Source organism: Alosa pseudoharengus, unplaced genomic scaffold, assembly GCF_046254945.1.
Source record: "Alosa pseudoharengus isolate Yale_2024_CS ecotype anadromous, Long Island Sound unplaced genomic scaffold, YU_APseudo_1.1 YU_APseudo_1.1_scf_2, whole genome shotgun sequence".
NCBI classification, from domain to species: Eukaryota; Metazoa; Chordata; class Actinopteri; order Clupeiformes; family Clupeidae; genus Alosa; species Alosa pseudoharengus.
The window spans coordinates 35,616,473-35,642,652 of record NW_027468663.1 but is presented as its reverse complement, the minus strand read 5'-3'; the positions used below and the strand labels follow the sequence as shown (position 1 = coordinate 35,642,652).

The 26,180-nt window shown below is 41.5% G+C and overlaps 1 long non-coding RNA gene across 1 annotated transcript; it reads left to right on the top strand.

The window, feature by feature from the left end:
- The first annotated feature begins 11,176 nt into the window (after positions 1-11,176).
- Positions 11,177-20,021, top strand: LOC143134418 (uncharacterized). Its single transcript, XR_012988640.1, has 5 exons — positions 11,177-11,346; positions 16,585-16,896; positions 17,082-17,330; positions 17,407-17,515; positions 19,697-20,021. It is a non-coding gene; the product is annotated as an uncharacterized LOC143134418 (long non-coding RNA).
- The last annotated feature ends 6,159 nt before the right edge of the window (positions 20,022-26,180 follow it).

Below are 26,180 nucleotides of genomic sequence, written 5' to 3'. Positions count from 1 at the left end.
ATGTTCTTCACAGAAAATGAGCCAAGACCAATGAGTCTGAGTTTAAAGAAATAATAAATAGCATATTAAGCAGGATAATGGACTCCACAGTGTTCGGTTCACAGAAAGTAATTCGCTTACAAGGTGTAGTACTACCTCGAAAGCATTACTGTGAACCAAACGCTGTGTCGTCCATTATCCCTCACATGAACACCAAATTTCATAAATAAAAGTGTAAGAAAACTGCTCTCTGTAACCTTGTGACCTCAAATCCCCTAAAATAGAGACTATGGTGATGACACCATATTACAGGTCTATGTTCTCTTTTCACTATGTCCAGAGTGCACTGATAGAAGGCCTAGGATAGTTAACTTGAGGCGATAAAGTACAGTCCACATGTTTGTGTTCTTAGTGTACTTTTGTTTACCCAGGGCTCCCCTTAAAAATTATGAGATTTGAGATCTCAATGGGACCCACCTGGTAAAATAAAGGTAAAATAAATGTGTGTTTGTGTCTGTCTGTTTACATATGTCTGTGTATGTGTGTGTGTGTGTGTGTGTGTGTGTGTGTGTGTGTGTGTGAAAAACACATTTGAGGATGGAAATAATCAGCAGCTTGATTATTGCTTTGCTTTATCATGGGAACCGGGACAACACACTATACTCGTTTCCACAGATGTGTTTTGTCACCTTCTTCAGAGTAGACGAGGCTTCTATCAGGCCCGAGTATGTGGGAGGAACCGAAAGTCACATTCACATCAGACACACTAGCAGCTGTCACACAGACTAACACCTTGCTGAAAAGCTCCTACATGTCATGCACGCGTTGTCTTACATTTCACAAACTGTTTTACATTTCATTACCTGTTGTACACTGTTATAGCTGTACATATGACAAATATATCATATCTGAATCTGAAATTTCAGTGGGGAAAAGCAAGCTATTTAGACTAGCAACACAGTTCAACTTAGCTTTTGGGTAATACTGACAGGTCCATTAGGAAAAAAACTATTTTACATTACAAAATGTAGTTTTCTTAGCATATGCTTTTGTCCAAAGTGACATACAATAGTAAGAATAAACATTACATCAGCACCTAAATGAATAGTGTGTAAAGTCTAATGCATTTTGAAATATTATAATAAACTAATACTACTAAGAATAATTATGGGGGGTGCTGTGGCGCAACCAGCTATTGTGGGGAGTGGGACTTGGGTTTGAGTCCGACCTGGACCTGGGTCATTTTCCAATCCCACCCCATCTCTCTCCCTCTCTCCCACTTGCTTCATGTCACTCGTTACTGTCCTCTAAAAGCCCTAAAGCTCTAAATATACATGTAGATAACAAAACAACAATTTGACAATAATGAAAGCAAGTCTTCCTATAAGCCATGACCCTGATGTAAGGTAAACAGTTGAGTTTTAAAATGCATTTGGAAAATCCCCAAATCACTGCTAGAATGGAGAACACTGGGTCATTCCACCAATGAGGAAATACAGACAAATGTTTTTTTGACTGTGATCTGTTTGTACAGAGGAACACGGGGGGGAGGGGGGGGGTTGGTTTGAGATTATCTGTGCTAGCAGCCAGACACAGTGAACAAAATTGACCTCTTTAACCTGTGAACCTGAGTAAAGACACTATATCTTACAATTACTTACATCTTACAAGATTAACGTGTTATATATAGAGCATTATTTAATATTTAAGTTCTTGTGTACGCACTTGTTGTGTTTCTACTTTTAAATCTGTGGGTTCTTAAAGCCCCCCTATGCAGTTTTGGCAATTTCTTCGCCGTTTTCTCGCTTTTTGCTCACAGGATTCACTGCAGAGCTTTACAGCTTTAGAGTATATATTTTACGACCTCAATCGGTCAGTCTGCCGTTTCCTCTTTCCTTGTTCCTCCCACAATGGTTTACTTGCTTTCTGCCTCTTTTCGCTGGCTCTACCATGACAAATGTCTGAGAAACTCAGTTCGCTACCTTGTTCTAGCTGGTGCCTGGCGTGTATGTGCAGTGCTGTAAAACAATTTGTTACATCGCGAGGCTGCGAGACTATCTGTCTCTGAATCCGGCGGCACGCTGGCCCAAAGTTGCAAGGCTGGTATTTCCGCTCACAGACGCTAGAGGGAAGCGAAACAGCAACCATTCACCCCAGAAACAAGGAACTGATCATTATGGGGCTATTATGGTAACTCACACCATCAGTAGGGTGCATCATTTGCCCCAATTTTGGAAATTCAAGTTGTACCCAATTTTAAAATGTGACAATACTAATGAAAACAAAAATGTGTAGAATATTAGCTGGATTGAATAGTATCTAAGGGGTCCACCAAGCCTCTAAAGTTGTTTCTTAGCAGAGCCTGTATCCCCGCTCTGGAAAAATCAGTTTTTCGTAAATAACTTCCAAAATAATGCATTTAGGCCTACAGTGTCAATGAAAGTTGAATATAAATGTGGCTATTGCGCATTTTGGTACCAGTCTGATATCTCTACCTTCATTGGTCTCTAAAATATTGCATTTTCCCCCTATTTTTAGCATTTCTTTGTCCCAATATCTATAAAAAGCAGATGTGAAGGTAGTCCAGTCATGGTCTTATATGAAAATCCTTTTTTTCACATTAATATAAGTATAAGTCTTTTGATCCCGTGAGGGAAATTTGGTCTCTGCATTTATCCCAATCCGTGAATTAGTGAAACACACTCAGCACACAGTGAACACACAGTGAGGTGAAGCACACACTAATCCCGGTGCAGTGAGCTGCCTGCAACAACAGCGGCGCTCGGGGAGCAGTGAGGGGTTACAGTAGGTGCCTTGCTCAAGGGCACTTCAGCCGTGCCTACTGGTCGGGGTTTGAACCAGCAACCCTCCGGTTACAAGTCCGAATAACTAAGAATTATGTTCTATCTATTCATGGTTACCCATTTACTCAGTCATATAATATGTTTGTAGGAGGTTTACAGTTTGTCTTACACTTTGAAATGTAAGGTGTTCATACAGTAGTTCTAGAATAGGGTAATGTTAGTTAATGGAATATAATTTAAGATTTTATTGATGGCTTACTTTCATGCTGTTATTATGGAAAATCCCTGGCAAATGCTATTTTTATTGTGTCTTCCCCCCAAAAATGACAACCGCCATATCTCAGGAAGTAATAAAGATAGAGACACACAGCTGGCACCAAATGATGCACAATGTACATATTTATATTAAACTTTTTTGACATTATAGGGCTAGATCTATTATTTTTGCTGTTATTTAAGAAAAAAATTATATTTGTATATCCGTCGTTAGTTGGAAACTTCAGAGGCTCGGTGGACCCCTTAGATATCAAAAGAATTTTATAAAATTTCTCATGTATGTTTAATTTAGTTAGTGTAAAAAATCTATTCTAGGTACAGATTGATTTTCAAAAAAAAAATAAAAAAGTGGGGCAAATGATGCACCCTAACCATCAGTGTTGCCTCAGCAGTCTGAAACTCCATTATGGTGGTGAGTTTGGTTCCAGATCATGCCATGTCAACGTGTCTGTGTGGCCATGTGTACGTGTCTAGGGATGCGTTTACACCAACAGGCCTTGATGCACAGTTCCAATTTTCTGCCTATATCCGATTTTTTGAACTACCACTTTACATCTATGTTTGAGAGTGACCCATATCAGATATCTGTGTTTACATGGTTCACTAACTGGTATAACACTCGAGACAATGCGCACCAGAGGAATATTTGTCACCAAAATGAAAGCCAACAAACAGACAGCACTGCAAATGTACAAAATAAGCTTGTATTAGGGTATTACCTGTGGTTGTTTATTTTTGTTTCCAAAGTATCTTGAAAAGTCTGCAAAATAAGCTGTCATTTTTATTTTAAGGCGAAAAAAAAGTGGAGAGCCTTAATGCAGCTTTTCCATCTTTTATTTTAATTACACCATTCAGCCAGTTGTGCGTTAACGTGAAACGGAAAGCAACATGGTTAGATTAGATTAGATTCAACTTTATTGTCATTGTGCAGAGTAGGCTACAAGTACAAAGACAACAAAATGCAGTATGTAATGTTATGCGAAAACGTAAATGATCGTGGGCATTTTCAAGTAGAAAATGACAGGGAATATCCGATCTGCCTGTTTAGACTGCAGTCGCATTGGCACATATCCAATTCATATCGGATTTATTTGAAAAGAGGGTGGGAATAGTGCAATATCAGTATTAAGATTAAATATAGTGCAAGGCAGTTCAGTGCAATGATAATGTATTAATAACAATACTGTAACTGTAAGGTTGAAGTACCCATGAGGTAGATGAGCATAACAGTGTTGATTGACTTTGTTCAGTGTAAGGGTGGGGGCTGTTTCTGAGTGTTCAGCAGAGTGACTGCTTCAGGGAAGAAGCTGTCGGCTGTTTTTTTGTCGGCTGTTTTTGGCAAACAGTGCCCTGTATCGTCTACCAGAGAGAAGGAGGTTGAACAGTTTGTGACCAGGATGTGAGGGGTCTGTAGAGATTTTTGCTGCCCTTTTCCTGACCATGGACCGGTACAGGTCCTGGATGGAGGGAAGGTCAGCTCCAATGATCCTCTCTGCAGCCCTAATTGTCCGTTGCAGTCTGGCCCTGTCCCATTTGGTGGCTGACCCAAACCAGACAGTGATGGAGGTGCAGATGAGAGACTGAATGATGGCTGAGTAGAAAGTGGTTAGCAGCTCCTTAGGCAGATTAAACTTAACAGATAATGTGTCAGACCACACCTTAGGTCGTTAATTGCCACACCCTCGAGCGCATTGTTCAATAAAAGAGATGTATCGAACCCAAGCGGCACATCTAATTAAATACAAAATCTTTGCATTACCCTTAAATATGCATATATTTTAAGTGATGTAGGCCTCATTGGCTATCACTCTGACTGATCAGAGCCTTGAGTACATAATCTCCATAATAGGCTATACAAGCAATTATTAAAGAAGAGTTTCTGCTTGAATTCAAAGTATCATTTCAAATGATTCAATAGGCTACATTTAAACTACACAATGCTCAATTGACAGCAGCACCAAAACATTACTGTGTAAAGAGCTAAATTACTTAGATTGCCGTAGACATTAATGTAATTTAGCTATCACTGTAGGACAACTGAAACAACACGAAATAAACAGGGCTGTTGCTGGAAATATTTCATTCCTGTAGGCTTACTACCTACCTACATTGCTGGTACATTTTGGAACAGTATAGCTACATCAACTAATTATCTTTAATGTCTTCCAGTAGCCTCGTATAGGTTATATAGTTGGCTTGTGCATGAATGACTTTCGTGGCCGAAGCTCTACCACTAGACCACAAGTCGGGTTGTAAAGACCCAGTTGCAGAGACAAGTAGGATTGAAGCAGTTTACTTGGCAATGAGGCAAAAAGGCAAAATCCAGACAAAATAGCCAACAGTCCAGCAGGTCAAAAAATACAATTCCACAGCAGCAAAAAACAAGTTTTGAGGTAGAAACAAAAACATAACATCAGAATAACAAGGTCAAAAAGAACTCACGAAAACCAGACTTGATCAGCATTTCCACCCGAGTGACAACTCAAGACTGAGCAAAGAACAAAGGAAAACCAGTGGCTTAAATAGTGAAGTTAACAAGCACAGGTGAACACACTAATGACTAATTATCAAACATGGAAGGTAAACAGCAACAGAAAAACCCAACAGTGACCCCTCATGGACAAAACTGGAATTACAGGCACAAACTCATAACAGGACCCCCCCCCCCCCCCTCTATGAACGTCTCCTGACGTTCCCTCTGGGGCAACTTGGGTGATCCCGATGGAAGTCTTTAATGAGGCCAGGATCCAGAATATCCCGAACCGGAACCCAGGAGCGCTCCTCTGGACCATATCCCTGCCAGTCCACAAGGTATTGGAGACCCCTTCCGACTCGACGGGAGTCCAGAAGGCGATGTATAGTGTAGACCGGTTCCCCGTCAACGATCCTAGGAGGGGGTGGTGGTTTAGTGGCAGGTACCAATGGACTGGTGGAGACTGGGCGAAGGCGGGAGACATGAAAGGTGGGATTAATGCGCATAGTCCGTGGAAGCTGAAGCCGATAGCAGACAGGATTAACCCTCTTCAAAATCTTGAAAGGCCCTACAAACCGTGGGGCCAGTTTGCGGGAACGTGTCAACGTGCTGAGAGCAAAACCCTTTGCCTAGGACGCAATGATGGAGCAGATCTGCGTCGACGATTGGCCTGGAGTTGGGAGCGGCGAGCAGACCTCTTTAGAGCCAATCGAACCTTGTGCCAGACACGCCTGCACCGTCTGACATAGTGATGGGCAGAGGGAACACCGACATCTGCTTCTTGGTCAGGGAATAGGGGAGGCTGAAACCCAAACTGTCACTCAAAAGGGGAGAGACCTGTAGAAGAACAAGAGAGAGTATTATGTGCATATTCAGCCCATAGGACAAACTGTCTCCAGGAAGAGGGATTAGAGGAAGCCAGGCAACGGAGAGTGGACTCCAGGTCTTGATTAACCCTCTCAGTTTGCCCATTGGACTCCGGATGAAAACCAGAGGAGAGGCTGGCTGTGGCCCCTACCAGTTTGCAAAAGGCCTTCCAAAATCGAGAGGTGAATTGGGGCCCCCGATCAGACACAACATCCAGAGGCAGGCCAAAAACCCTGAAAACATGGTGGCACACAATTTCTGCAGTCTCTCTGGCAGAGGGGAGTTTGGGCAGTGGAATAAAGCGACAAGCCTTGGAAAAGCGATCCACCACCACTAAAATGACTGTGTTACCCTGAGAGGGGGGAGGCCAGTGATAAAGTCCATGGAAATGTGGGACCAGGGGCGCTTGGGTATAGGCAGGGGGTGGAGGAGGCCAAGAGGAGCAGTATGGGGGTTCTTGTTTCTGGCACACACCGGACAAGCAGCAACAAAAGCCTTTACATCTGTGGTCATCCCTGGCCACCAGAACCGCCTCTTCAGAAACTCCAGCGTTCTTCCAGTGCCAGGATGACTTGTCAGCTGTGAAGAATGCCCCCACTGCAAGACCCGGGAGCGTACTGAGGAGGGAACAAAGAGACAGTTAGGAGGCACATTACCCGGACTCGGCTCCTTCTGCTGAGCCTGGCGGACCACAGTCTCAATTCCCCAGCACACAGGAGCCACAATCTTAGAGCTTGGGAGAATAGGTGATGGCGTACTCCCCTTCTCTGACTTAGAAAAGAGTCTGGACAAGGCATCTGGTTTTTGATTCTTGGAACCAGGTCAATATGATAAAACAAAATCAAAACGATTAAAGTAAAGAGCCCACCTAGCCTGCCTGGAGTTGAGACATTTGGCTTTCTGTACGTACTCCAGGTTTTTGTGGTCCGTCCACACAACAAAAGGGTGTGCCCCGTCGAGCCAATGCTGCCACTCATCTAAGGCCAACTTGATAGCTAGGAGTTCCCAGTCACCCACATCGTAATTCATCTCAGCATCAGAGAGGCGGGAAGAGAAGAAGGCACATGGGTGGAGCTTGCCATCTGTAGGACACTGGGAGAGGACCGCACCAACTGCAACATCCGAGGCATCTACTTCAACAATAAACGGAAGAGATGGATCAGGCAGTGTCAAGATGGGAGCTGAAGTAAACCTCATCTTGAGATCTTGGAAGGCTCGTTCTGCCTCTGGAGTCCAGATGAATGGGCCAGGCTTCCTCCTAGTGAGGTTAGACAGAGGAGCAGCCACAGAACTGAAGTTCCTGATGAATTTCCTATAGAAATTAGCAAAACCCAGAAAACGCTGAACCTCCTTGACAGAGGTAGGTTGAGGCCAGTCTCAAACAACTTGAGTCTTCTTGGGATCCATGCGAAGGCCTCCACTAGACAGGATAAACCCCAGGAATGAGACTTCGGAGACATGAAACTCACATTCCTCTGGTTTGACAAAGAGGTGGTTGTCAAACAGAAGCTGCAGGACCATTCTGACGTGGTGAACATGTTCATGCAGTGACTTAGAAAAAATCAATATATCATCCAAGTAGACAAAGACACAGCGATTCAACAACTCTCTGAGGGCATCATTTATGAGCGCTTGAAAAACAGCCGGTGCGTTAGTTAGGCCAAATGGCATGACAAGGTACTCATAATGACCTGTGGGAGTATTGAAGGCCATCTTCCACTCATCGCCTTCTCGAATCCGGACCAGGTGGTAAGCATTGCGGAGATCCAGTTTGGTGAATATGGTAGCCCCTTGCAACAACTCAAAAGCGGAAGACATTAAAGGCAAAGGATATCGGTTCCACACTGTCACCTTGTTGAGGCCCCGATAATCAATACAGGGCCTGATGCCTCCATCCTTCTTACCGACAAAGAAGAAGCCGGCACCAGCTGGAGAGGACAATGGGCGAATAATTCCAGCATCAAGCGAGGTCTGGATATACTCCTCCATAGCTCGAGTCTCAGCAGGTGACAGAGAGAAAATCCGACCACGTGGCGGGAAGGTTCCTGGAAGGAGATCAATAGCACAGTCATAATCTCTATGGGGTGGAAGAGAAGTAGCTCTTCTTTTACTGAATACCTCCTTCAAATCATGGTACTCGGATGGGACTTGGGAGAACTCGAGAGAACTGGGGATCTTGGGAACAGGAGACGCCACTCTGGGAAGGAGACATGTAGATTTACACAATGGCCCCCATTCCACCACTCCACCGGAGGACCAATTGATGTGAGGACTGTGGTGTGACAGCCAGGGGAACCCTAGGACAATGGGAAACTCAGGAGACCGAATTAAGTTGAACTGGATCTTCTCATGATGAGTCTCTCCTATGGACATAAGAACAGGAGCAGTAATATACTGTACAGTACCTTTTCCCAGGGGTCGTCCACCAAGGGCAGTCACTGTGATAGGGTGGTCTAGAAGAAGAGTAGTGAGATCAAGGTCGCTGGCTAAGGTGAGGTCCATGAAATTACCCGCAGCACCAGAGTCAACAAGTGCCTGTAGATGGTGGAGGTGCTGATGCTTCGAGGAGATGGTAACGGGTATCTTCAGGCATGATGTAGATGCTGTGGGAGTAAAGGTTGCTCCCGTCACAGTCCTCCCTGTGCTGGACGGGAACGGCCTTTTCCCGTAAGCTCAGGACAGGAGGAGCGGAAGTGGTCAGGTTTACCACTATATAGGCAGCACTTCTCCCTCATTCTACGATCCCGTTCAGCTTGAGAGAGACAGGCTCCACCTAGCTGCATAGGTTCTTCTGTAGCAGGAGGTGTGGTTGGGACCTCATGGGACCACTGCTTAGAACTCTGGGTGGAAGGACTGGCTCCAGAGGTTGGGCGAAATTCAGGCTGTCGTTCTTGATTCCTCTCCCGGAGTCTGTTGTCAAGCCGGATGGTCTGATCGATCAAAGTCTCTAGGTCAGGAGGTGGATCTTTAGCTGCCATCTCATCCTTGATACCACTGGAAAGACCATATCGGAAAGCTGCCATGAGAGCCTCCATGTTCCACTTGCTCTCTGCTGCAAGGGTGTGGAACTGAACAGCATACTCTGCAACACTGGAGGCACCTTGACGCAACTGGAGCAGTCTGTTGGCAACATCCCTGCCCCCTACTGGATGGTCGAACACCCGACGCATCTCTACTGTGAAGCTTCTGTAATCACTACAGGAGACCCCCTGCTGTTCCCAGACAGACGGCCGTTGCCCATGCCCGGGCTTTCCCGATAAGTTGGGTGATGATGTAGGCGATCCGGGACCGATCAGTAGGGAAGGAGGAGGGTTGGAGCTCGAAAGTGAGCGAACACTGGGTAAGAAATGCTCAACAATCCTTATGATTACCGTCATATCTCTCAGGAGAAGAGAGTCAAAAAATACAATTCCACAGCAGCAAAAAACAAGTTTTGAGGTAGAAACAAAAACATAACATCAGAATAACAAGGTCAAAAAGAACTCACGAAAACCAGACTTGATCAGCATTTCCACCCGAGTGACAACTCAAGACTGAGCACAAAGGAAAACCAGTGGCTTAAATAGTGAAGTTAACAAGCACAGGTGAACACACTAATGACTAATATCAAACATGGAAGGTGAACAGCAACAGAAAAACCCAACAGTGACCCCTCATGGACAAAACTGGAATTACAGGCACAAACTCATAACAGGCCTACATTTCCATCAGTCCACAGTCTTTTAGCCCATCTTCACCAAGATAACCCAGATAGAACTCAACGCTCTACTTTGAGAGACCAACCAGCACTCATGCCATCGTTGTTGAAGTTTGGGCGTCTGACGGAAACTGATCAATCTGACCGACAATTAACGTCGATTTGACACTCTTTGCTGTCCGGGTTTGCAAATCATTCATTTAGAATTTTTTTTTAGAAAAGTTGCGCTATTTGTTATTATAATCACAGCACAACCTTACTATAATTAGGCCTACCATTACAATATAACAATTAATAAGTCATCATAATCATCATCGTCAGCATGGCATGTCATAGGCCTACCTACCTGCTCCACCACTGAGTTGTTATCATGTTGCTCTACACTCCACCACCTGCTCAATGTCCCTCTGCTCTGTATGCTTGCTTAGCCTACATCTCCTCGTTCAAACTCAACGAACTTCATCATGTTGCTGACATATGCTAGCCTACTTGCAATATTGTATTTTTGATATGATATTGTAGCTTCTACATTGGTGTTATTTTGCACAATTGTCACTACTGGCACCCGCCGCAATTTTGTGTAGGCTACTTCGATTAACTTTAGATGCGCTCACAGAATCCTGGCTCTAAGCCAAAATGGGAGGGGCCTGACGTGAGCTGTTATTGGATCAGTCCAGTGTCAATATGGAAATGTAACCAATGGGCCGCTGATTGTCTTTCTTTTGGGCCGATCGTTGGCCAAAATAATTAAATTATAGCTATCGGCCCAAAAGGTGCGTCGGCCCACCGGGAAAATGCCCGGTATGCCAGATGGCCAGTCCGCCTATGTATCGAACCGTGGGTCAAAAATTGTGATACAAACCGAATCGTGAGTTTGGTGTATCATTACAGCCCTAGTTTACACGTCCATGCTGAACATCAAAATTGTTCCACACATGAGCAAAATTTCGGAATTGGGTCACAATTAACTGATGTTGTAAACATAGCCTCAGACAAAAAAAAAACGGGAAGTAAGCAACCACAGGAATATAGTTAGGGGGAAAACATGTTTCGTTTTTCACACTCTTTTGTATTTGTCAAGACACACAGAGAGACAGAGAGACAGAGAGAATTCAGTACCAAAATCTTTCAGGCTCCTCATTATCTCATTTTTGACTGAGGTGGCCTTTAGAGACTTTTGCATCTAAACTCTTCAAATGCTGAAATGCATGTGAAAGGGATATATCTTCTCATATCCTTAGCTCTCACAGGTATGACTACTTTCTTTGTAATGTCTTTGTCAACCTTTTTAAAGTTTGAAGTTTTTTAAAGACTTTTATATTGAAAAAATCAACTGTTGTGAAAGGTATCAGCAAAAGTAATGACATCAACTAGCAACACTCATTCATTAGAGCTACAACCCCATTTTTCTCCATATCTCAGAAACTAACAAAGATACCTAAACTGTTGCATGGTTGTTGTTAGGTACAATAAGATTATTAACATAAAGGAAACACAGGCCATAGCATGAAAAGCTTTACATAATTGGATGATGTGACTTATTTGCTGGCATTTACAATACAATTAGAAAGTACATTTGTAATAGTAAAGGGTCATTCCATGCTAAATCAACAGATTTCAGAAAATGTTCCCACCTGACCATCTTGGATTTGCTTCATTTACATTAGGTTTCACTTTCACTTTTAAGTTTAAGGGTCACTTTAAGTTTCTACATGAGAGTGACATGACTGTCATGACACCAACCCCCTTACTTGTCATGACAAAAACCGAATGACACTTGTCAGAAGCAGGTGACAGAAGTGTTGTCATAAATGTTTATGACTTGTTTATAATGTTTGACACATTCATGACAGTGTCATGTCACTCTTATGTAAATACGTACCTTGTTTCGCCCTGAAGGGACTTATTTTCCCATAATGACCGGCGTTCTATACATTATCCCGCTTATTATACGGCTTTATTCCACTGCTTGGTTGAATTTCCCATTGTCCTACGTAATTTAGAACGACCATTAACCGTATGTTATCTGCACACCTATGAAGTAGATCCATTTTTTTGGCCGTATCACACTTGTATATTAATTCGCCAAACTCGTTGTGAAGTTTAAATGAACTGTCACGTTGCATCTGAGCTGTAAAATGCAGACGTTCAGAACATTGCAACATTGTAGCATATGACGGAGGTGGCTTTTAGCTAGATGGATGACAGCAGGCTAAGTAGCCTAAAATAGCGATGTTTCATAGCTAAAGTTCATCAGAGATGCACCCGCTTGACAACAGGAGAGATAGAACTAACGACTGGCCTTTGGCCGTAGCAACCATCCATTTAGAACTAGTAACATCAGTTTGTCCTGTGAGTTGAGAAATTAGTTGATATGTGTCGGAAGAAATTAGTTCTACAAACAAGACAGTTTTAGCGATTAAAACGTTTAAATTGTAACAGGAAATGAACACAACGCAAGTGGCAACAGTGGAATAAGCGGGATAATGGACTCCACGGTGGTCTGTTCACAGAAGTTAATGCACTCCGCTTCGCGTCGGGGCCGTTTTACAACCTTGACCGTGCATTAACTTCTGTGAACAGACCACCGTGTCGTCCATTATCCCTTACATATTATATTGCCAAAACGAAATAATAAACTCCCCACGATATGACTAGCCTACATAGCCTAGCCTATTTGTTACCGTTCATCGTGGCATTTGCTGAGAAACAAATAGTTCGCAACAACACACGCTGCTGAACTTGAATCAAACATTCTTTAGAACACAGCTGATCAACCGTCTGCTTTCACATTTAAATGAAGTTCCAGTCCTTGCGTAGTGATATGAAAGACGTATCAGAAGCACAAAACCCGTTGCCATTGACAACGGTAATTATATGTTTGCAGCGGTTTATTTTACCGTACCCATTCAAGTCAATAGAGCGTTCTACCAGCATTGTGAAGAGCCGTAGCCTATAAGAACTTCAAGTAAAGTGTAACCCAATAATATTATTATACCCTGTGCAAAACTTTAAGTTTCTATCTACTCTGTATCCATTCTGAGATATGGATGTTTAAAAAACAGGGTTTTTTATGTTCATTGGGTAATTACTTTTTCAAGGAGTATTCAACTTGTAAAATAATAGGCCTAAAGTTATATATTTGCCAAGCTATGATTTTTTTGACTGAAATTTGCAATACATTGCATTCATGAAAAATGTTTTGTCCACAATATCTTCACAATGAATCCCATCAGATCTTTTTAATTTATTAATACTATTGTTTTAGTACTTTCTTATCAACTAAGTTGCATGTCTGAAAGAAATTAAAATATCTAATTTATAGAGCATTTCCTTGACTCAAACTATATCAATTAAGGTATCAAACATGGCTTTCATGGCTGAGTGTTATTGTTTTTTTTCCTGGTTTCCTATCGACATTTGTTTACTTTGTTTACTGTGCGGTTTGGTTTACATAGTCACTAAAACCTAGCAGAGTATAACCTACACGCATTTACACTCGTCTATTATTTAAATTCATTGGCAAAGTGAAACTAACTTCACCGTGGTGTCAGTCAACGACTGACAAAATACACAATTAATTACTTTTACTATTGACTGACAATGGGTTACCATCGAAAACATAGCCTGGAAAAAGCAACAGTTTCCCCAATAATGTTTGAATAACTGAATAAACAATGTTTATGCTGCAGAGGTGTTGCTTACATCTCGTGACAGTGCGTCTTTAGCTGTGCTTCATATTTGCCTCTCTGTCATTACCAATTTGCAAATGATGGGGAATAACTACTCATTGTGAGATGTATTTTTATAATATCTTTATTTTAATTATGTTTCCCATTGTAATCGTGTAATATTTATACAGAGGCTATACTCTGCTAGGTTTTAATAAAGCATGGTTTAGTGGGTTAACTGTTCTATACGGTCTAGCGTGCAAGCAGATTCCTTCAAATGCGCCGCTGACGCATGAAATACCGATGTGCTGTTTAAAGTTGCACTGCTCGCTGTTAAAGGGAATGACAGATGTCATTATCATTGGTTTGAATGATGTTACGCCCAAAACACACCCATTACTGATTAAGAAACCTAGGAACACCTTGTTGCGCCATCGGGCCGACGTTTGATAATGAAAATATGCCCAATGTGGACAATGTGGACACTTTTTTGTTACAACAACCATGTTTTTCTGACTAAAGGTATACAGTTGATGCAATTAATACAGAGCTTTCATTACTTCATTCAATTCAGAAAATGTAAATGAACTTATTTATTTTATTGAAACAAATTGATCATTTGAATTCACTCACTTTTCAAATTTTCCTGCCACAGTCCATACAAGGTATAGCCTCACTAACCTTGGTAACCTCAGACCAATCAAATCAGTCAAAACACATCAAGGGCCCTATCATGACATTCTAAAGTGCATCGTCACTCGTCAAAAGTCTATTCAAATTTAGTAGGATGTCCAGTTCACATTGGGAGGGGTTTCGTTCTCAAAAGTGGAGCGCATGGCGTAACAAGGTGTTCCTAGGTCTTTTAATCAGTCATATGGGTGTGTTTGGGGCGTAACATCATTTTAAACCAATGAGAATGACATCTGCCATTCCCTTTAACGGCGCAATGCGCGATATGTCAAATAAATGAATCGGTATTTTGGCATTCAACGGCGCATTTGAAGGAGGCTGCTTGCGAGACCGTATGGAATAGTCATTCTTAAACCATGCTTTACTAAAACCTAGCATAGCCTTCACGCATTTGCACTCGTCTATTATTTGAACTCATTGGCAAATTGAAACTAACTTCACCAAGTCAGTCAACGACAAGACAGTTATATGCAGTTACTTTCACTATTGACTGACAATGGGTTACCATCGAAAACATAGGCTGGAAAAAGCAACACTTACCCTAATGTTGCTCAAATGACTGAATAAAACAACATTTATCCTGCAGAGGAGTTGCTTATATCTCGTGACAGTGCGTCTTCAGCTGTGCTCCATACGTGTCTCTCGCCTCTCCCCTAATCACTTTTAACCGTCATTACCAATTTGCAAATGATGGTGAATAACTACTCATCATGAGATGTACAGTATTTCGTAATATCTTTATTCTAATTATGTTTCCCATTATAATCGTGCAATTTGTAATGCTTTGCATGGACGTGCGCTGGTGTGCGTTCATGAATGATAGAAGGATGGTGCTTGCACCTGCCAATATGACTGTTGACATGCGCTCTTAAAATAGCATATGAACAACTCGCCATTGACTTCTGACCAGGTTTAGGTGGTGTATGATAGCGATTTCTAGACAACGCGCTAGGGCCCTCCCTAGGTTGTTAATTGCCACACCCCTGGGCGCAATGCTTAAAAAATAAACGTGCAAAATACCGAATTCAACTTTCCGCGGGTGAATAACGAGTATTACGCCATGCGCTGGTGGCCCAAAATACAGCCCATAGTCTTCAGGGGGAAAATATACTTTTTAATCAATGTTAATCTAGATTAATACATTTCAAAATATGAGGTTAATGAGTTATTTGTTTAATCGTTTGACAGCCCTAATGACCCAAGGAACTTAGTAATTTTAGAAAATGTCATTTTATCAGACTCATGACCCTGTTTTTTAAGCCTCCATATCTCAGAAAATAAAATAGATACAAGCGTAATATTTTGCACAGCAGTTGTTGGGTATAGTAACATTATTGACATACTATATGAAGCAAATCCAAGATGGTCAGGAGGCATCTGTTGATTTCACATGATTTGTTGTGATTTTCCCTAAATAAACTCAACTGAATGTCTGCTGAATAACCCACCACGCTACCTAGCTCTTGGTACAGACCATGGTTAAATCTCACATTGAGGCACATTACCCCCGCTGTTCATTGAGCTCCACTGGCTACCCATACCAGAATCAAATTCAAATCACTACATGCCTACAAAGTGATTGCTGTGTTTGCTCAATTTACATTTATTAATTAACCACACACTTTTATCCAAAGTCAAGTTTATTTATACAGTGCATTTCATACACAGAGGTCATTTAATGTGCTTTACATACATAAAAGCAAACAGTAATAACAAATAAAAGCATAGAAGGTCAATATAGTCAAAGAATAGTTCAAAAGGTAAAGATCATAATAAAAAGAAAACACACAAGATAAACTCCTCCCTCCCTCCAGAGAGCAGCGGCTGTTAGAACTGGAGATCAGAGACGCATTGCGTGCTGAGCAGTTTAGAGTCACGCTACAGGAATCACTGCTGGACCAGTTAGACACCACAGTCAGAGAGGGGGACACTACAGCCTCTGTAATGAAAGTGACGGATAATAATAAGTACTGCTCCCACTTACTTTAGTGCACTTATAAAGAATTATGTTACCTCTCGGTGCTGCACTCCTCCAAGGAACATTATCTTGCTCTGCACCCCTACACAACCTATATTCTAATGGCTGACTGTCTCTTTCTCTAAATGTGTGATTGTCTGTCTCTACAGTAATTTCATATGAGGTGTTGGAGGTGCTGAACAGAGAATCAGTGACCCTGAAGATAACAGGACGTGTGGATGAGGAAAACTTAAGAGCAATTGAATGGAGCACTAACAAAATAACTATTGTAGAATACATGTATGTGGGCAAGACTGTTCATGTTTCTACACGTTACAAAACCAGAGTAGATTTTGATGTGGACACCTTCTCTCTGCGGCTGAGAAACCTGATGAAGAAAGACTCTGGAATATACATGGCTGTGAAGAATGTAGAAGGCAGACCAAAAGAGACTGTTGCTGAATATCACATTTCCGTCCTAGGTGAATGAATCACAAGTTGTCTATTAGCAATATTGTTTACAGGGTTAGAGGGGTTATTGAACATATCCACATTCTTCCAGGAGACTCTGTGTGTGCGTTCTGTCAATCCATCCTCAAATGTGAAGAATGTGTGTGTGTGTGTGTGTGTGTGTGTGTGTGTGCGTGTGTGTGTGTGTTTATTACAGAGGCTGTTGATCCCTCTTTGACTGTGGTGTCTATCTGGTCCAGCAGTGATTCCTGTAGCGTGACTGTAAACTGCTCAGCACGCGATGCATCTCTGATCTCCAGTTCTAACAGCAGCTGCTCTCTGGAGGGAGGGAGGAGTCTCTTATCCCTCTCTTTCAACCACAATACTGTCTCCTGTACCCATAGCAACCCTGTTCGCTGGAGGCAGGACACCATGGAACTTAAACCACTCTGTCCATTGAATAAAGGTAAGTCTGGGATCACACCTGTTTCCAATGAGGTATTCAAGAATAAATATTCAGTTTGCCTTTCATGTGTTTGTAGGAAATCAAAACCAAGAGTCGCGAGCCCAGTGTTGGGTATGGCTACCTATTGCATTGGTTGCAGTTTTGTCATTAATTATTCATTTTGATGTGTGGAAGAGAAGAGAATGGTAAGAAAACTGTTTGCATCACCTCTTTTACAAGTCAACATGTGTCCATTGTCCAGCTAAAGTCCAGTTGGTTACACTGATTGGGTTTTAATATCCTCTTGCAAACTTTAAAAATGAATACATGTAAATGTAAATGCAAACATCTGCCTGCATTGTCCTGACCAGCAGATGCTGCAACTGGCTAGGCTGATTGATTGTAGTGGGTGAAGACCAGGAAGTGGAAGAACATGGGGTCCAGTGGTGGATTTAGATATAGGCGACATGAGCAGTCGCCCAGGGTGACAAGTGGCAACCTTCCTTGCTGCCTGCCTATAATGTATGCTATTGGTACCCCGGTGCACATAGCAATGTGTTCTACTAATACCCCGTCTGGTACAAATATCAGTGTGTGCTATTTGCACCCCTGTGCATTTACTCAGGCATATTGATCACACAATGTAATAATAAAAAAAAAACGAGCAACGTGTTTTTGTTGTTGACGTCACAGGGTGTGAATAGCTCAGCTGTGTAATAGACACTCTGAATAAAAGTATATATACTTATACTTATATACACACAGCAATGTGTTCTATAATACCGCATCTGGTACAAATATCAGTGTATGCTATTCGTACCCCGGTGCACATAGCAATGTGTTCTATTAATACCCCGTCTGGTACAAATATCAGTGTATGCTATTTGCACCCCTGTGCATTTACTCTATTGATCACACAATGTAATAAAAAAAAATGAGCAACATGTTTTTGTTGTTGACGTCACAGGGTGTGAATAGCTCAGCTGTGTAATAGACACTCTGAATAAGGTATGCTGTTTGCATCAATGTAAAGTTAGAAGTGGATGCTATTCGTACCCTGGTGTATATAGTAATGTATGCTATTTACACCCTGGTGCGTGAATTAGCTAATTGTTGCAAATCAAAACTTCCATTTGAGAACCGATTTCTTGTTCAAATTGCGTGCCTTCTCTCCAGAGGCGTTGGTACACATGCGCACTCAAAACACATCATGCAGAAATCGAACCCCAGTCTCCCACGTACTAAACTGTATCTGTGACCACTGCACTATCTACTTCCACAACTGAGGGGTCTTTGCAGGTAAACTTATAGAATAGGCCTGGGCGTCATATTCACGAAATGTCTGTTAACTAACAAACTGACAATTGTATGTGTTCACTAAACAAAGATTATAAAAAAAATAAAACACAACTTTTCAATCTAAAACTTAATTTGAACAGATATTAGTGCCGAAAAAAATGAATGTCCGCCATGTTTATTGTGCATGTGAGCAACGTCTTTTTGTTGTTATGTCACAGGGTGTGAATAGCTCAGCTGTGTGGCCAAGGCTATTCATACCAGGGGTGTAAATAGACACTCTGTTTAATATTACAGCATTTATTTTAAGCGTCTCAAGGTTATTACATATCTTGAGCAGACCAGACCAACAGTCAGAGAAATGGGGTGTGGGAAGGTACTGCAGACATCAGGAGAAGACATCCTTTCATTAGATGGTCAAGGGAGAGGTGATGGTATCAGCTGGTGGGGACAGAGCAAGGACAAGTACCAGGTGGATACTGTCTGCTATGAAGTAAACAAGATAAGAAAACCCCTCTTACACCCAACTGGAGAGAACCTGAAAAACCCAAGGTTACACAGTTTTGCATATATTTTTATGCATGATAGGAAAATGGTTTCCACCAATATAATTGATCCTGCTCGACGCTGATTGGCTAACAGGTGTTTTTGGGGATGGCGCGAGAAGGGGGCACTTCTTGAGGGCCGAGGGGTATAAAAGATAGGCCGCAGCCATCCATAGATCAGATCTCATCGGGGGCGCCAGCTGATGACATCTCACCTTCGCCCTATTGCTTGATGTTTGGTCTGGACATTGTTTGGGCTTCACTATCACTGCAATACGGTGAATAAAGATCAGCAGTCTTCAGAGATCTCCTGTCTGCATTGTCTCCTTCGGACACCTTGTTCCAGAGTGCTAATTAGTAAATAGCCAAGTGTTTTTGAAACTGGACATTTTCCACGACATCAGCCTTACTGCGTCGTGGTCCACCTGATCACAGATTTTATAGTTTACCCACTACCATATGTGTAGAAGACTGCCATGTTTGTGTTACAAATTAACCCCATACATTTCAACGGGAGATTCTTTGACTGCTGTGTCTCCTCATTAGAAAGTCTCTGACTATACCCCTGATGAGGAGTGCACCAAAAGTTGCAGGCTTCTCCTGAACAGAGGTGTCACTGCTGTGGAAAGACCATCTTTACCGACTCCACACCGTCGAAGGAAAAAATTCAAAGAAACGGACCAGCTGACAGCTGACAGTGCCTGCCCCGAACACACCAGCTGCAGTCTACCTGATGTGACTCACGAGAGATCGCAGAATTTTGTTTGCAATAAATACAGTTTAAATTTCCTTCTTATTCATTAAAATAAACATGATGATTAACAAATGTCTATGACGTAGTTTTAATAAACATTTGTTGTGATACATTTAACAGGCCTGCATTGTATTTGTAGCACATAAATTCAGTATTAAGTGTTGTTTGTGTGTCATCTATTTAACCAACAGCATAAAATAACAGAATATCAAAAAGTTTTCAATACCACTGTTGCAGAAGTCACATATGAAAAGGTATCTTGGTTTTGGTTAATTTCCAATAAAAGGAAGCAACATTAGAAACTTGTCATATTCGTCAAGGGAGATTCCATCCAACCAGTTTGTAGAGATTGAAGGCGTCTTGCTCCCTCAAGATCTTAATGTCATGTGACATGGTGACATCATGGTAACTTCCTGTCCCTCAGGAGGAAGTTGGACAACATTTCTAACCAACATACATCACGTCAAGTCAGATCTGTGTGACGCTGCATAAAGTTGAATGAGCCTATTACCTGTAACTTCTCAGGTAGTCAGAATATTCAAACTTCATGACTGTACAGTTTTCAAATTAGCTCCAATTCTACCACAAACCACTTACCCTCTGATCCCTATTTTTCATCTTTCTGTTTTCCAAATAACTTATCTTGATTATTTTACTTCTTTCATTCACATTATGCTAGTTAAATAATAATAAAAAAGTTTCGTATTTCCTTGTCTATATAAACATATTATCCATGATCATCAGGATGCTGAGCTGCCACCAGGATGCTGAACTGTCATACTCTTCCTCATACCTAATCTCAGTGGGGGACGGCAGCTCTGTCAAATGCTTCCCCCTTGGGTGACTGGTTATTATAACACTGCTAAAATAACAAATCCAATGCTTGAGACTGAAATTGAAACATTTAAATTGACAAAAATACATTTTATCTGTATTTAAATACTGTATACGTATTTCCTGTGGTCTCAGGTCATATTGTAATCAAGAGTGAGAGTGAGAAATAAACGGTCCTTGTGGCATTACTGAAGCAAAACATGTAAGGTGCCTGTACTGTACATCGACAGGTTATATCATCCTGGTTAATATCAAGTTGTCATGACAAAGCCGTCAGCAGGTTATATTATCTTGGTTAATATCAAGTTGTCAAACTAAAGACACCCTAAACAATGTTAGATGAAATTACATTAAAAAAATCATGGACAGTGTCAAATCAGTCTTATCCCTACACCTTCAAATAAACTGTTATCCATAATACCATCATTATAACTAGATGTACTGCAAAGCGGTACAAAGTATGACCGCTCAATCCTACACATTCTCTCTGCAAAATTAAATCACGCTTGTCAATTTGTCTCCTTGTCCCTTGTGTGTGTGTGTGTGTGTGTGTGTGTGTTTGTGTGCCTGCATGTGTGTGTCTTTTTATGTATGTGTGTGTTTGTGTGTTTGAGTGTGTGCATGCTTGCCATCTGATATGGCCCCCCGTCAGGGATGTAGTGGAGGCTAAACGCAAGTAAACACAGTTTATCCACCTCTGAAATTTCAGAAATAGAGTTTACCGACATCTTATTAGAGTTTATCCACCTCTCAAAAAAGTTTATTCACTTTTAACGTTCAAAAATCACACTGTATTATCCAATATCATCCTTTATTCCCAATATGTAGGCTACACTCATCAACACTCTAGGAATCATTTAATACCACTAGTATTGTTATAAACATTGTACAATAACCTCCACCATCATCAAACATGTCCTGAATGCCTTTTTTAAAAATTTGATACGGCATGGCGCAGTCCACCTCACCGAGATCGCAGAATTCATAGTTCACCCACCTCTTATTTTACCACAACATCCCTGCCCCCCGTGAACGGAATTCCACAAAACTTGGCATGCATTCTGATGGTGTCGTAATGATCCTACTCTTCGAATTTTGTGCAGTTTTGAACCTGTCAGCCAAAGATACCTGCGATTATAACGGCATGTTTTTGCCTTTTAATATTTAACTTAATGTCTTAACATTGGCAAAAATAATTTGGTCATCCTAGGCCCTACGGTTCTCGAGATATTCACAGAAAACTGTGTCCGGACATCTACAGGCCGATTGGGTGTACAGACACTTAATGTACACATATACCTACGCAGTGAGCTGCCTGCAACAACAGCGGTGCTCGGGGAGCAGTGAGGGGTTAGGTGCCTTGCTCAAGGGCACTTCAGCTGCTTTCTACTGGTCGGGGTTCGAAGCGGCAACCCTCCGGTCACAAGTCCAAAGCGCTAACCAGTAACAACCACGGCTGCCCACGGACATGGCCCCTTGAGACCAACAAACAAACAAAAGTTGGTCATCCTAGGCCCTCGAGATATTCATAGAAATCTGAGTCCGACCTACCCTCATCAATGGTTAGGAAATTAATGGAAAATAAATCAATGGTTCCTTGTCATTCATGTGGGGCTACATGCCCACCAAGTTTCATGCAGCCCGGTCTTTCAGTGTCATGGTAATCGTTGACAGAATTACTGAAGGAACAAAAAAACACACACACAAATCATTTGCCCTTGGTGTTATCTTAACTTCTATTCTTATGTTCAAGCAACTTAGAAATCTGTGTTATTGCCTGTAAACTAGTGGCACAGTTAATACAAAATAGAATTTGTTGTTATTTCCACTCTGTAAAATCATAGATAGCTAAAACATGTTTGAAATGATTTCCCTCTTCTGTTATTGTTTGTAATGAGAAAAGTTTATTCTTTTATGGATTTCATAAAATTCAGCATGAAACAGACGCGTCCACCTTGCTTGCAGCCGGATCCCTTGGCGTTATGCCATAAACCGTTTAAATCTGAGCATGTGCAAGTCCCAACTGCACTCGACTCATATCGGGTAGCGACAGCGCTGGCTGATGGGAGGCCTGCACACTACTGTATATGCTGGTTTCTGGATCAGGTGACCGTGGAACTGAAGACTTCTGCACACAGATACAGAGATACATCAGTGATGTGGGTGAGAAGCCATTTTGTTTAAGTTGCTAGGTGACCCCTTACTGACAAAGACCTCAACCTTCAAACAAGGTAGCTCAGAGTCTCCTTTTCTTTGTAATAGCATCATGTGTGTTAGTTTACCTAGATTTACTTTTTTTTTTAACATAGCCGTTATCCAACCACTCAAAATTACATTACAGCTTTCAGTTTAAAAATGAAATGTATACATATAATCTGATCCCAATTGGAAGAGTGTTTTGCCCGTAAGAGTAAGAGTTACAGTTAAGGTAGTTTTTTAGCTATATCTTTATATCTTTATAGTTATATCTTTCTTTAGCTATAGTTATATCTTTAGCTATATCTTTAGCTATAGTTACAGTTACTCATATGTAAATGGTTATGTGCAGCTGTGCAGTGGATTACCGTGACTTCAGCATATTCCGTTTGTACATCTCCTGTAAGTACATTGGAAGTGTGATCAGATATTTTTTTTAAACTTTGGAGATGCTACAGCCAGGCTACACTGACCATGCAACTGTAGCATTTTGTCTGCTGAGTCTGTGCTGAAACAGTTAAAGGGGTATTCCACCATTTGGGAATTACACTCATTTTCCACCTCCCCTTGCGTTAAACAATCGATTTTTACCTTTCTCCAGTTCATCCAGCCGTTCTCTGAGTCTGGCGATACCACTTTAAGCTCCAGCCTAGCATAGATCATTAAATCGAATTAGACCATTAGCATCTCGCCTGCTAGCATCACGTTTAGAAGTGACTAATATTTCCGGTAATTTTCCTAGTTAAAACTTGTCTCCTCTGAAGTTAGAAAGTGTAATAAGACCAACGGAATATCAAATGTAGCGATTTTCTAGGCTGATTTAACATGGAACTATACTTCAGGCGTAATAATCCAGTCACTAAACAATTTGTCTGCTGCAGCTCAACCTTGTTGCTGGAAGTTAGCCTGCAGGGACTATTTTCAGGTGCTGCATGATATCATTTTGCTGCTGCGTCCATGGTGTTCCTTGATTATTACGCTGGAATGAGAGTATAGTTCCATGTCAAATCAGCCTAGAAAATCGCCACGTTTCATTTTCTGTTGGTCTTATTACACTTTCTAACTTGAGAGGAGACAAGTTTTAAATAGGAAAATTCCCAGAAATCTTAGTCACTTTTAAACGTGATGCTAGCAGGTGAGAAGCTAATGGTCTAATCCAGTGGTCCCCAAACTACGGCCCGCCACCTCATTTTGGGTGGCCCCCCAAAACATGTCCGTGGTATATAGCAACCGGCCCGCACGGGAGTACGACATCGTCAAACTATAATCTCCGCAATTTCCCCCATAGATTTCCCCCATTCATTCTCTATGGCGAGTCTTAACAGTACACATGTAATACTCTTTTTGTCCACTGGTGTGTGGTGGTTGTTTTGGCGCTGTTTCGCGTTTGCCATCAAAAACGGAATGAAATGTAGGCCTATCTGCAAACAATGTAAGAGAGGCCTATGCTGACTGCATCAGTGCTCAAAGTATTCTAAAAGTTTATCAATGAATTGTTAATAACTAACTAACTTCTATTCAAGTCATATTTCTGGGACTTTCTGGGATAATTATTTTTATTTGTTCAAATGTTCATACAAAGAGTTCACAAGTTCAGGTGAGTGAAAGTTAGGATGGTGGTCATTTCAGACCACTTCAGCACTTCATAAAATTCTCATAGTTTGAGAACTTTACATTTTCAGTGTTCACACATTTTTAATGAGATATACTTTTGGGACTACCTGCTAATACTTTTGGGAATGATGGGAATTAGTATTATTCAATTTGAGTTACATTTTACACTGATATGGCATGATGGCAATATAAACACAGCTAACAATGGTATTAAATTGCAATAGCCTATAGATTAAATGTAATGGAATATTCAACTAAGGTAGACTGCTGTTGTTCACAGCACTAAGCTATTTATGGTTACTGATATACTCCGAGTCTCTGGCCCTCTCTTAGAGCCAGGCATAGTAAGCTGGCCCTCGGAAGAAAAAGTTTGGTGACCACTGGTCTAATCAGATCCAATAAACAAGAAGAAGAATGGCTGAAGCCAGAGTGGTAGAGATACAGCTAATCAAGCTAGAAGGCTATGATGAAGCAAAGAGAATATAGCAACGGTGAGACGTAAGAAAAAGTTCATGAACTGCAGGCAGCTACACCTATAGCTAACACTCGAACAGAGTCGCACATACACACACACACACACACAACGTGAGTAGTGTCGCGATCGTTGCAAACAACCCAAACCAGGGAGAGGTGCAATGTAAAGCCAAAAAACAATCAGAGAGAGTAGCACAAAAGAGGCCAAGCGGAGGGAGTAGCACAAAATACAAGAAACAAGCAAAAAACATTTCTTTTCACGAAAAGCTTGATTTCTCCATTTTTGGTCAAAAACAGGTGTTTTCGGTGAAATCAACCTATATTCCACTGCCAATGGTCTTGGAAAATCAGTCAAAATGCTGTAAAACGCTCGGCAGTATGGGGTTCTCTGTGAAAATGGCTGGCAGCCAATGAGTCAAATGGGTTGACTTCTTTTGGTTACATCAGAAGTGACAGCACTGCACACAATTGAAAAAGTTCTGAACCTACTTTTACACTCCACGATGAAAGTAATTGTGGTGAATAATTACTTAATATTAACTTAGACTGGCAAACTTCAGGAACACTCAGGAATCAGGTTTATTCTGTTACAAGCAGAGAGGGTAACAATGGTCTATGGTAGGCCATGGCACAGAGGCCATGGCCTCTGGATCAACCTCTCTCTCTCTTCTTCAGTTCTCCATGTTCTAATCTAGTTCTTACAATGCAAGTTAATCACTTTTGTATGGGTTAAACAAAGGAAGAATTGGAGGCAAAACAAGCCCACATGGTTGGTTCTCCAGTTGGCATCAGACACACCTACTCACACACCTACTTCACACCTATCTGAAGAACATTAGGAGAGATATCTTATATATCAGAAATATCACTTATAGAATGTTCCAAACATTCTCACAATCAAATCATTACAATCCTTGTACTGAGACTATTACAATGATACCAAACATGAATATATTTACATTTCATGACACATGGATACATTATCCAGCAAAGTAACATCCTTTGTCTTGTGGATCTGATAGCCCTTGGAACCAGTACATTAGCATTTCATTGGGGGAGGGGAGGATGTCTTTATTTAATGCCAAGAGGGCCCACATGGCCACCAAAACCAGTCTTGAAACTCCAAAATAATTCCCATCAATGAACGGAACGCTGCAG